The sequence below is a fragment of the Nycticebus coucang genome, chromosome 14 (assembly GCF_027406575.1).
Source record: "Nycticebus coucang isolate mNycCou1 chromosome 14, mNycCou1.pri, whole genome shotgun sequence".
In the NCBI taxonomy this organism is placed as follows: Eukaryota; Metazoa; Chordata; class Mammalia; order Primates; family Lorisidae; genus Nycticebus; species Nycticebus coucang.
This window is the reverse complement of record NC_069793.1, coordinates 51,770,663-51,783,951: the sequence shown is the minus strand read 5'-3', so window position 1 is coordinate 51,783,951 and position 13,289 is coordinate 51,770,663. Positions and strand designations below refer to the sequence as shown.

General features: G+C 42.6%; 1 protein-coding gene across 4 annotated transcripts in view; it reads left to right on the top strand.

The window, feature by feature from the left end:
- TEAD1 (TEA domain transcription factor 1) overlaps positions 1–13,289 on the top strand; it is a 265,733-nt gene that overhangs the window by 17,918 nt on the left and 234,526 nt on the right. Inside the window, exon 1 of one of the 4 annotated variants that reach the window (XM_053560913.1) lies at positions 7,235–7,273. The exons of the other annotated variants lie outside the window; for them this stretch is intronic. The gene's annotated coding sequence lies outside the window, so the exon portion shown is untranslated. Of the gene's footprint in view, positions 1–7,234; positions 7,274–13,289 lie in introns of those variants that run through there. 4 annotated transcript variants of the gene reach the window in all.

Genomic DNA, 13,289 nt, shown 5'->3' with positions numbered 1-13,289 from the left:
TTTCCCAGCTTCCCTTCTTGGTGGATTTCCTGCTCTGTTGTTTTTTTCTCCCTCTTTCTTCAGGCAGTTTCTCTTTTGCTTTCTTATTTTATATTATTCCTTGTCTCAGTCCAAAACACACTCACGCGCCCTTCCCCCCTCCACTTTTCACCCTTTTTCCTCTTATCATTTTGGGATCAGAGACTCCCGTCTCTGCAGTTCCCACCCAGGGTTTCACCAAAAATGGTCATCAGAAAAGCATTGCTTCTGCTCTCTTTAACACTGGATTGAATCTTTTGGCGTATAAAGTTGCCAGCACGCCTCAGAGTTGTTACTATTTTGAAAAGACATAACTCATTCTCCTTCTCATTATGGTTATGAACTTGTGGAATTACACCCATTTCCTGTACTTGACTTATCTGTTTGACCTTGAGCAACCTTTTTAACCTTTCTGAATCCCAGTTTGCTTACCTGTGAAATGGACATGGTAGGGCCTTCCTAACAGGTTAGTGTGGGTTGAATGAAGCTTAGCACAGCTTCTGGTACAGAAGTGTCTCATACATGTTAACTGCTGACTATTCTTATTGTGACTACCATCATTTAGTAGCTGTGAATTAGAGTGCCAGGTACCTCTTACATAGCATCTTTCTTTCTTTTTTTTTTTTTTTTATTAAACACTTAATTTTTATTTATTTATGTTGCCGTTTTTGGCAGGGGCCAGGTTTGAACCTGCCACCTCCGGCATATGGGGCTGGTGCCCTACTCCTTGAGCCACAGGCGCTGCCCCACATCTTTCTTTTTAAAGGATGGGGTCAGGCTCAATGTCTTATTTTCATTTTATTGTAGATTTTCAGTGCTTTTATTGTAGTAAGTTTCAGTACAGTATGAGCAGTGCCCTTCCCTGTACCCGTCATTACTCAGCAGCAATCATCAACTCACGGCTATTCTTATTTTCTTCTAAACTCCTGGCTCCTCTCCCACCGGCTTATTTGGAAGCAATCCTGGGTGTTATCCCATCTCATCAGTAAATTTTTCAGCATTGATTCTATTAAAAAAAAAAAACAGCTAAAATATTATTACACTAGCACTTTAACAGTAGTAATTCCTTAGTATCAAATACCTAGTTACTGTTCAAATTTCTTTGTCTCACAAACGCTTTCTCATAGTTTGTTCCCATCAGGGTTCACACAAGATCAACAGGTTATAGTTCCTTTCTGTGTTTCTTTAAAGCTCTTTAAAGATCTCTCCTCCCTTTGGGCAGCGCCTGTGGCTCAAGGAGTAGGGCGCTGGTCCCATATGCGGAGGTGGCGGGTTCAAACCCAGCCCCGGCCAAAAACCACACACACAAAAGATCTCTCCTCCCCGCCTTTTTTTCTCTCTTGTAATTGATTTGCCATAAAAGCTCCATTGTTTCAATTGCAGATTTTCTGTCATTCTGGATTTTGCAGTTGCATCTCTATGGTGCTGTTTATCCTGTTCCCTTATCCTCTGTATTTCCTGCAAATGGGAATTTCAATTTAATTTAGGTTTAAATATTTTATTTATTTATTTATTTTTTGTAGAGACAGAGTCTCACTGTACCGCCCTCGGGTAGAGTGCCGTGGCGTCACACGGCTCACAGCAACCTCTAACTCTTGGGCTTGTGTGATTCTCTTGCCTCAGCCTCCCAAGTAGCTGGGACTACAGGCGCCCGCCACAACGCCCGGCTATTTTTTTGTTGCAGTTTGGCTGGGGCTGGGTTTGAACCCGCCACCTTCGGCATATGGGGCCGGCGCCCTACTCACTGAGCCACAGGCGCCGCCCAATATTTTTGTTTTTTTGACAGTAATATTTCATAATGAGTATTCTAGTAGGAGGCATAACGGCCAGTTGTCCCTTTGTGATATTAGCACCATTGATCCATGGTCCCTGTCTTTATCAGTTATTTCATGAGGACTTTGCAAAGTGGCACCATTCCAATTCTCTCCTTCCATCTTTTTTTGAGCAGTGTTCTCTCAACTATTTGGTTAATCTGGTCTATTTGAGGTCTGACAGTTAAGTTCAAGAACTCATCCTAGCAAAAGTGCTACATACCTCATTGCTGAACATCACTGTGTCACCTTCAGTGACCTCCCCTTGGGAAGTATGCACTGGTGCTGTGCCTAGTCCGTCCTTTAGAGTACTTTTTCTAGGACAAATTTGCAAACTTAATTGTCAGACCCTATACAACAGCTCTGATGGCCATTCCAGCAAAAGTTCCAAAATTGCTTGTAGAATGAATCATTTCTGCAGAGTTTTGGGTTCTTTGTAGTGGGAAATGGTATTCCACGACTACAATGTGTGTGCTAGGTCCTCTGCTCCTCTCCACCCCCTTCTGTTGAATAATCTCCCGCCCACCTTTGGAAATGGATCCTTGACCATATCAGATCTTTGATTGTGCGCTTGTCTCATGCCTGGCCCTTTGCCTCTCATTTGCTACTTCCACGCTTGTTCTTGTCATATTGCCTTTTCTACCCTTAAGAAAAAGACCAAACTGGCTGAGGGTGATGGCTCAGGCCTGTAATCGAGCACTTGGGGAGGCGGAGACAAGAGGATTGCTTGAACTCAGGAGCTCAAGAGGGAAACCCTGTCTCTACTAAAAAATAAAGTTAGCTGGTGAGCGTTGTGGCAGGTACCTGTAAATCCCAGCTACTCTGGAGGCTGAGTCAGGAGGATCCCTTGAACCTGGGAGTTTGAGGTTGCTGTGAGCTAGGCTGACACCGCGGCACTATAGCTGAGGCTGCAAAGTAGGACATTGTCTCAAAAAAAAAAAAAAAAAAAAAGGAAAGGAAAAGGGGAAAAGACCAAAGAGAAAGGATTACCAGTGGACAGTTCGTGATTTGACTTGCCACAGCTCACTTTAATTTAGGCTTCACAGAAGACAGTGCCATCACTCTTGTCTACCCAGTAGGTTGTTCTTCTATTATGTATACCTAACCAGGACACGAGAGATTCCTTGTCTTATTACTGCTGTAAGCCGTTCAGACTGTAAGCTACATTTTGATGATATTTTTGGGGCCATTTACACACACCTGTTTCAACAAATACCAGTTGAATCCAGCTTTGTAATTTCCTCCAAAGTGTTTAAAATAGGGTATATTTAATGTCTTAGTCATTTAAAGAATTTATTGCTAACCATTATTTTTATAAATAGGCAAAAGTTAAAGATTTGTAGATTCAGGCAGATTAATACATTGGTGTCCTTGTCGGAACACAGCTATTGTTGTGCCGCTGTAGGGTCTGATAGTAAGCCTGTAAGTCCCAGATGAGTGTTTTTTGTTTAACAAGTCTGCTATTAAACTTATTTTTAGTAATTCCTGCCTTTGCTTCTTGGAAATTGTTTTATGCCCATGCTGGTACATCACAGAATATGCACTTAGGGGGAGTAAAAAAGGGGCTCATTTTAAAGATATGCTTATAATGCTTTCTTCAGAGGTTCCATTCAGGCCTGGAGTTTCAGCTTCAGAAGTACTTTTTTGCTTTGTTGGTGAAACAAAGCTGTATGCATTCAGAGTCCAGCCAACACAGCCTCACAGCGGCATGAGAGAGTAGTCTTAAAATTACCATCCTTCCTGAAACCACTGAGAAATTAACCAGTCATCCTGGCTTATGAAATTTTGGAGTCCATTTTATGCCCCTCACCCCCACCCCGGCCTTTTTTTTTTTTTTTAAAGCAGCGAGCTTCTTTTAATGGTTCCTCTGTATTAAGGAAAGTACAGTATTGTAGGGGATTATTCCCTCCCCTTTCCTCCACGGGCTCCAAGAGCAGGGGGAAGAGCCCTGTCATTCACAAGGCAGACCTCCATGCCCCGAGGTAAACTCAGTTTCACAAAGGGAATTTTCATTATGGTCCTGTGGCTCCCGAATATAGTGGAGGCTTCAGGAGGCAAGTGGTAAAAGCTACCAAAGAAAAAGCTGGACGGGAGCCACTGACGTCATGTCAGTAAATCTGCTGGAGTAGCCCAGCCGCGCAGCGCCTGCCAGCCAGCCCCTGCACTTTGGCCTTGCCTGGTCAACTGTTCTTACAGCGTCCTCCACCCCCACCATCCCCACAACGGCCTGGGTTTTTGTGTCCTTGTTTTTCCCTCTCCCTCTGTGCTACTCGGCTTGTGTTGAAACTTGTAAATGCTTTTGAAAGACATCCCTAAAACTGATCCATGTGGCGGTGGGGGCACCCAAGGATCTGTGGGGCAAGAGAGGCTTGAAACTTTTCCCTTGTGGGGACCTTTCCGTAAGGAATAAATCTGTGGGGATGTCATGGGGTGCAGCCAGAGGTGCCAGCTCCAGACATCGGGTACTTTTAGAGAGCTTTGCTCTTAAGTACTGGGCTGTGTGTGCATGTGTGCTTGCACATGCGTGCCTGTATATGTGTACACAGGGAGAGAGAAAGCCCGTCAGAGGATGGTGGAAATACAGACATGCAGTCTTCCAGCAGAGGATGATTTGAGAAGAATGAGTTCCAATGCAAGTCCTTTATTCCCTGATATTCATTGGTCAGCTTATTCTGAGCTCTACTCGGTTGGTAGCTGTAATGGTTAATCTCTAGCTACGTGCTCCTGTACATCTAGGATATTCAGTCATAACCCCAGATGGGCCTGAATTAAAATATTGCTATGCTAAATCTATTTTTATATCTAGAGGAATGACATCTAAAAATAAACCTTATCCCACCTGTTATCCCCTTTTGGGAGGTTTGGATGCTGTCAAGTCACAGCCTGTGGATTAAGCTTTGATGACTGCTTCCCATGTGATATCCACATTCTGCTTTTCCCTGTGATTAGCGTGATGTGTTCCTTGTTTCAGCAACTGATGTCCTCCTGTTTGTTTTGCTATGAATATTCATTTGCAAATAAGAGTGAAGCATAGGTTGAGGTTGGTTTTGAAGTTCCTGAGACTTAGGGTCAGAAACATATTAAAAGCAGTATTTTATCCATGAATCATGAGATGAGTCAGTTCCTGAAACCACTACAAGCCTCATAGTTCTTGGCTACAAGCAAAAGCAGGAAATCCAGGCTTCAATAACTTCCTTTCCCAGTCCTGGCTGTAGCTGCGTTGGTGGTTAGGTTCTGCTGCCTGCCTTTGTACACGGTAGGAAGATGTATGTCTGAGGAACAAAGGCACTCGAGTCAATTTACTGAAACTGTTTATAATTTGTGGTCTTCGTCTGAACGTCAGGCAGCGCTGGCACACTCTGCACTGCTGAGTACAGCCCGCACAGCCCCGTACAGCTTGACCGGGAAGGGCAGCAGGCTGGGTCCCGGGAAGTGCCCAGCCAACACATGGCAAAGGTTTCAAGGGACTTTAGTGTTCCAGTGAATCCTGAAACTTGGGGGCACGCAAGCAGATGCTAGGCAGAAAGCTCTGGATTCCATATGTATAGTTGCAGGATCAACTTCTTTTGTTGTTCTATCAGTTGAGAGAGGAGAGAAGAGACAGGAAAGAAGAGAGAACGAACGGACACAGCCTGCCGCCAGGCGCTTGTCTGTCTCTGCTTGCAGTTTACTTCCGTACACACAGGGTCTCTGTGTGTGTGTACATGTCTTCTTTTTGTAGTGTTTCAAGCTGGTCTCCCCAACTACAAAATCAATTTGGTAGTTGTTTTAGCAAATATTTTGGAGAGTAGCAGAGACATAAGGAAGTAGCCTCCCCATTTACATTGTGTCTGCTGCAACTTGCATTTATTTTTCTCCTTTCGAGCAGCGCCCACTGTGTATATGCTCCCGAGTCACAGCAGACTTGGGGTGGTGGTTCTGTGTACGTGGACTTGGGACTCACTGTTGCCTTACGCTTACTGGTGAACGCTCAATTTTACGGGCTTTTTTGATCTTTGAAAAAAAATTAAAATTGAGTGTGACTCAGTTTCATTTATGAACTCGAATGTTCCTTTCCTACACTAATTGGTGTTAGCTAGGTGTGGGATTTGAGAAAATGAGACTGAAACGAGACCTCCACCCCCCCTTTAGGTTTGTCTGGAGTCGCTGGACATTCTGATAGAAGTCTAAAAATAGAGCAGGGTAGACCAGGCGTTGTGAAAAGACACCGAGAGAGATGGAAGGGAAATTTGAGATGATGAGCAGTTAGATATTGATGCTGTCTTTTAAATGGAGCTTATTTTCAATTCATAGCTGGCAGCAGCTCAGAAAGGTCAAATTCTGTTTCAGCCTTTGGAAAGAATAAAATAAAAGTGAATGCAAAAGTTTGCCTGGCTTTTTAATGAGGCATGGCCAATTCAGCGCACAGCCAGGCTGGCAAGTGCCACTTCATTCTTGCTTGTCATTTGTATTTTGTGTATGGGTAATTTTCGGTTCAACTTCAGACTGAACTAAAGGCTGATAAGCTGTTAAGGAAGTTGGGCTTATTTTAATTTTAAAGGTTGGACTGGGATTCATCATTTTTGACCATGGTTTTCCAGATTTCAGGCTGATATAAAAGCCCCTTAGTTTTAGGTGCATTTGTTTGGAAATTACTGTGAAAATATATTCCTCTTATTAACGTGAAGAGTCCCTGTCTAAACTTGGAAGAGATTTTTTTTTTCTTATGTTGTGAGAGGTGCAAATCCAATTATTTTTATTTGTCTTTCATTGATCTAAGAGTTAACTTCTTTTTTATGTAGATTGCAGACTGGGATTAGAGAATGAATCTTGAATTGCTTACTGTCTCTGGACCGAGTTGTTCAGGGCCAGGGATTGATTCATTAATTAAAATCAATGTAAATGGATTTGTAAGCCTACTGTAACAGATGATCTTATTAGCAACCACACAGAACAGCCCATGATCTGTGAGGAATGTGTTTGTGGCCTTAGGTGAAATAGACCCAGAGTGATGGACTCTTTGGGGCCACATGAAGAAAAACCCAATGGCCTTTGTAGGTAGGGCCCTTACTTAACCTTTACACTGAACAGATTCTTCGTGTGGTTGGCAGATTGCTTTATTTTCTGAGTCTGCCCCAGAAGGCGCAAGTTCTGTTTGTGTGTTCTGTTCTGTGTGCCTGTGTCTCCCTGACCCTTGCCTTTCATGCGTGCGGGACACTTAACATGGATCAGCCAGGTTCTGCCCCTTCCAAGGCAAGACTCCCATTGAGAACCCTGAAAAAAGCAAGAACCAGAAATAAATTCCTCTTTGATAACAGCAAAATGCTTTCTTCTCTAACCCAAGCAACCAACAGGCAAGCTACAAAGATGTTTATTTTTTGAGGATCTGGCTATAGAGCTGCACTTCCTTGGAGTGATGATAAGAAGACAGGATACCTTTGGAAAACCTTGTGGCTTTGACAAAGGTCAGAGTTCATTTAGCTTTTGTCATTCATATTGTTATTTTTTGTAATTGTGCAAGACAGGTAGATATTTTCTATAGTGAGACCAGCACACCCACCTCTTCTCTGATGTTTGGATCAAAGGAGAGACATTTGACCCAGGCTGAGTTAAATTCTGTCTCCTGAATATTTGGGATTGAGACAGCAATCCTAGTTTATCTTTGATGCGCACACTGTAGTTCAGGGAGCCTCTAACTGGGGAGTAGATGTTGGACCCAAGAGTACAGAGAAGTATGAATAAAACTGCTTTTTAGACAAGCACAACATAGCTGTGTGGAAGATGAGATAAAGGTCCTTGGGAATAGTCTCATTTTCTGATGGTTTTCCATTTCCTGGTTTCCATCCCTCCTGAGGGCTGGCTGCCGTTCTGATTCTGGGGTCTTCTGATGGACTCCTTGGCCTTATAATGAACTCATATTCCCTTAGCTTTTTTCTCCCCTTAGGTTAGTGGGAATGGGTTTATGTTAATTGAAACCAAATGGTCTCTGGCCAACTAGATTGTTGGGAAATAAGCCTCGTATGGTGTGCTGGAGAGGGCCCCATTCAGCAGAGGCAGCTCAGTTTGGTAGCACGTGTCTCCTGCTGGGGCTTTCTGCTCCCTGAAGCAGGGAGCGCCATCCTGGACCCTGTTCTCCAGTATGTGTTCGATCCAGGGGAGCATTGTTTTGGTCTCTGGACTGTCTGGCTAATTGAGGAGCAACAAGAGGGTTACTTTCCTACCATGTCTCAGATTAGAATATTTTATGGCCGTAGGCCTTTCTGCTGCCCTGTGTACCTGGTAGATTTAGGCTGTTTGGTGCTGGGTTTAAGCCTGGCAGGTGAGGAATTTTCCCAGTTGTGCCTGGGGGCACTGAAGAGTTCTGGTTGGCTGAGCACCTGGAAAGAGGCAAGCCAGGTGTGTCATTAGACCTGAGTGACCTATCTGGTGGCTCCACCCTTCATCTCCTCCCCTCCCAACTCTGAGAATGCAGAAGGTGTGCTCTCAGTCCCTTTGGCAAGTGCTTCCCCATGATAAAACTGATAAATATAAAGTGCACATGCTAATGCTTCCTCTGCCAGGGAACCTTCGAAATTCTGAGGATTTTATTAGTAAGTGGATTAAATAGCAAATGCTTTTCTGGGAGAGACCAATACAACATGTGCCCAAGTGGATGGTGTCAAACAAAAAGTCAGCTTCTTCCACTGTTCCCCAGATGGGGGTGGGATGGCGGTGTCAGTAAGTAGGGATGAAGATTTAGATGAGATGCAAAGATTTGAAATAACAGCAGAATTATTTAAGATATAAGGGATATAATTTTTTGTGTGTGTGTGGGGGAGGTTGAGAACCCGAACAGGTTCATTCACAGACATACCACAGAAGCACTATCTGTTGGTATCTTTTATACATTTGCAGCTGTTTTCAGTTTAGGCTTGATAAGACATGTTTTACCTGTTTTGTTCTTAAAGTTCAGTCTGTATATTTAGAAAGTGAAAATGTGGAGTTTTTTTTTTCTTCTTTTAAATTGAGAGGGGCCTGGGAAATGGGGAAGAGGCAGAACGTTCTTGAGACATGGATGTGAGAGGTTCAGACTCTAATAAGTTTCCAGTCATAATAAAAAATAACATGTTCATGTGATGCTTTACAATCCACAAAGCTTTTTCAGTGGGTTAACTCTTTTATCCTTCACAACAACCTGGTTTTTGCAAGTGAGGGAAGTTGGGACTGAGAGCCGAGGATCATGGAGTCAGAGAATAAAGCCATGAACCACATCGCTCTCTTGCTATGATCTCCCGTTTTTCTCAGCCTATTTTGTGGGATAAGAATGTGTTAGGACAAGGCTGGGGAAAGGTGATGGGGTAGATGAGGGGGTTAGGTACAGGGTCTGAGATGATAAAGGAATGGTTTTAAATCTCCACATCAGATAGGTCTCTCTGCAGTTTTCAGAGCACAGATAGAGCAGAAGGGGATCCAGTGATCTCATCCACTGGTTTTCAAACCAGGCTAAATATGTTTCATTCAGGAATTGAAAAAGAAAATATTCCTGTCATTCACCAGGGATCTCCTAAATCAGGATCGCCTGAGTGTTCAGAAACCTTAACAGATGATTCTTAGGAGGTGTATGAGACTCATTCAGTTCTAGCCCTTTCTACTCTTTTTCTACTAGAAAAGTTCTGTAGAATTTTGCCACCTGGCATGTCCTGGGAGCCTGTTAGAAATGCAGAATCTGACACTCCATCCCAGGCCTCCTGAACTACAGCCTTCATTTTAGTAGGATTCCAGGTGATTCGTATGCTCACTAAAATTTGAGAAGTGTTGTTACAAAGATACCTCAGGGAAACTTCAGGTTTGTCATTGGCCTTTTGACCCTCTTAATTATATAACTTTTTCATGTAGAAATTGTCAGATATATCCATTTTTCTTTTATGGTTTCTAAGTTTGTCATTTGTACACTGAAGGCTTCCCTTTTCTGAAATTACTGGGAAAAAAGTCTTACACTTAAAAATGAAATCATAGTCTATTTTACATAGTTGGATATGTCTGGAATTTGTTTGGGATAGCTAAGGAGTGAGGTAGGGATCGAGACCAAATGACCGGTCACTTGTTTCAACACTATTTATCTTTTCTCACTGATTTCTCTTTGTGTCCACATACTAAATTCATGTATGTTCCTTCATCTATCTGTTGTGTTAATTTCTTTCTTTCTTTTTTATTTTTGAGACAGAGCCTCAGCTGTCGCCCTTGGTAAAGTGCCATGGCATCACAGCTCGCAGCAACCTCCAACTCCTGGGCTCAAGTGATTCTTCTGCCTCAGCCTCCCAAGTAGCTGGGACAACAAGCGCCCGCCACCACGCCCAGCTATTTTTTTGGTTGCAGCTGTCATTGTTTTGCAGGCCCAGGTTGGATTCGAACCTGCCAGCTTAGGTGTATGTGGCTGGCACCTTAGCTGCTTGAGCCACAGGTGCCGAGCCTGTTGTGTTAATTTCTATAGCTCTGTAATGCATTTTGATATCTAGTACAGCTACCTATTTCTCATTGCTTTTCTTTTGAAGAATTTTTTTTCCCTCTGGCCTTTCTCATCAGTTTATTTATTTAGTGAATTTTAGAAACAGCTCGTCTGGTTAAGGAAATTCCAGAAGCTATTTTTGTTGGGGTAGCATTAAGTTTATAGATTAGCTTAGCCTCATTAAAAAAATTTTTTTTAAACCTTTTCTGAATTGTATATGCTAGCACATCAGAACATTTTTCGGTAATAGTCACACTAGCATTTGTAATGGATATTTTGAAAGTTTTGTCTTTTGTAGGGTTTTATATTCAGAGAGGCTTTCCCCTTGTTGATCTGTATCTCACAATGAAACTCGTTTATTATTTCATCTGCTCACTGCATTATAAGACTCACCAGGGAAGGTTCCATGTCTGTTTTACTTACCAGTGTAATTGCTCAGTGCCTAGAAAATCCCTGGTATGGAGGTATTCAATCAATACATCTTGAATGAATGAAATTTTGGTAAGCAGAGGCCTTTGTTCTAGTTGAAGATCAGTGACGTGTAGAATTGTCTGGACTTGGATCCCAGTTCCATTCCGACTGTCATTGGAGATTATTGTGTGGTCTTTTTGGGAAGCATTAGTTCAAGGATGGGCTTGGGGACGTTTCGATGTATAAGACATGAATTTGTTTTGTGTGAATTCAGAATGAAAAATGAATCCCTCAGGCCCTTTGAAAATAATGTTGTGCATCCAAGCCACTGCTTGGTGTTTAGCAGCGTTTCCCTTTTTTATTTAGATCATTCTGGTATTAATTTTTCTTTTAATTAGGGAAAGAACATATTTCTGCAGAGTACTTTGGATTTTTTTTCTATACCTAAGATCTCTTAGAGAAACTAGCGCCACCCATTTAAACCCTTTCATTTTAGGTACAGATACCCAACTTCAGAGCTCTTTATGGCCAGGAATAGAATCTTCACTCATTTTTATAACTCTTAACATCCAGGTGCTAAAAAAAGGCTCAAATAGTAAGACCACATTATAAATGTACAATGCATTACAAACAAAAAGCTGATGTTTTATCTGTGGAGTGTAGTGGAAGTAAGTTTGCTTTTGAGACGGAGTCTCACTCTATCCTGGGTAGAGTGCCATGACATCATCGCTCATAGCAACCTCAAATTCTTGGGCTCAAGTGATCCTTTTGCCTCAGCCTCCCAAGTAGCTGGGACGATAGGTGCCTGCCATAAATGCAGGCTACTTTTTCTTTCTTTCTTTCTTTTTTTTTTTTTTTTTTAGTGGAGATGAAGTCTCACTCTTGCTTGGGCTGGTCTCAAACTCCTGAGCTCAAGCAGTGTAGCAGCCTCAGCCTCCCAGAGTGCTGGTATTACAGGTGTGAGCCCCTGTGCCCTGACCCTGGAAGTAAGTTTTGCATTTATCTTAGTTTCTGCTAGTATTCTTGAAAACCACATTGATGTTATAAGGTTTTTTTCCTGGGAATAGGGGATTTCTAGAAATTGTACTTCTTGACTCATTTGATTTCTCTCTTCCTGGGATGAAAAGTGTGGGGTATTTAGATGGAGTTGGTCAGTCACTTAAAACACTGTTGCTTTTGCTCCCTCATGTGTGATTTCAGGTCTATATTTGAAGTAACATGAAACTCTAGTCATATTTGAGGACTTTACTGCATTTGGTGCCAGGGGCTTGGTTTCGTAGATTATAGGTAGTTCAGTTGATTGTTTCTTCAATAAAATTATTCTGAGAACAATCACAGTTAACTGTACTGCATGATTTGTGGTCCTCTCCTTGAGCTGCATTTGATGGAAAGTAAGAGCAATTCCCTTGGAAAGACAAAGCAGGAGCCTCTCAGACTCCAGCACAGGCTGCCTCGTAGTTCAGTTTTTGAGCAAAGCCATGGTAGTCTTCCCCCCCCCCCCCCGGGACCCTTTTGAATTTTGTGTTTGAGTTTTCGTGTGTACAGTGTACAGTGTTTGTAAAGCCGTTGTGTTTTCTTTAATAAAACTGCATTTATCCTTGTGTGGACAGATTGTGTTCTTAGAGTCTAATTTCTTAGAGAACACTGGGAACTGTTTACTTAGTTTTTTTTTTTCTCCTTTCTTTAAATAAAGGCTTCCTCCAGTTTATCAGCTTTAAAACTGTTGAAAGTCAGCCAAAAAAGTTGGTCGAAGGGAGAAGGCGCTATTCCGGAGTGTTTTTAAGTTTTAGTAACTATGTTTTAGGGAGTAATAAGGACTTTTACTATTCCCAGAACCTGTAGCAAACAAGACAAAAACTAAGATGTCAAACCTACATTAGCCCTTTCTTTTGATCTTAGAAAACCAAACCAGGTAGTCTTGACTACCTGAGGTGCTGCTGTGTTGCAAGTCTTTTCTGAGTGAGGCGAAATGTGAGTAATCGGAGGGGTTTTGCCTGTGGGCTTTCCCCGTCTTTGGGTTCCAGAAGATGCTGTGAAATTTCAAGACCTTCTGGGCCAGGGTCTGGGTTGGGTGGTGGGGGTTCAGAGAAGAATGACAACCCCAGGCTTGTGCGTGTGGGGTTGTGTTAAGGTCCAGTCCATGGTGGTGAGCGATGTGACAGGGGAGATGTGGGGCCTGCCTGAGACTTCAGGCTGGACGTCCTGAGTTCCTACTGAAGCTAAAATTAAAAAAATTTATGTGGGGGAATTTGAGGAATTTTCCCCTAAAATTATGTAGGGTATTTGAGCTGCTGCTCTTAGGGTCTGGGCTATGTAGACTATACTGGACATTAAAAAGATGAGTTTCTATGGGAAGTTTTATTCAATGAGTGGCAAGATTATGTAGGAAATGTAAACAGGTATTTGGCTACAGCCGAAGGCGAACTGTTGGGGTGCTTCCTGCTGCAGGCTAGTTACCCTCCATGCCTCCAAACCTTTATGGATCTGTTCACAGACTTTTATAACATTATAAGTGGAGAGCTGGGGAAGATAGAGCTAGTTGTTATTACCTTTCTGTGTACTTCCTTTATTGGTCATGTGAATGG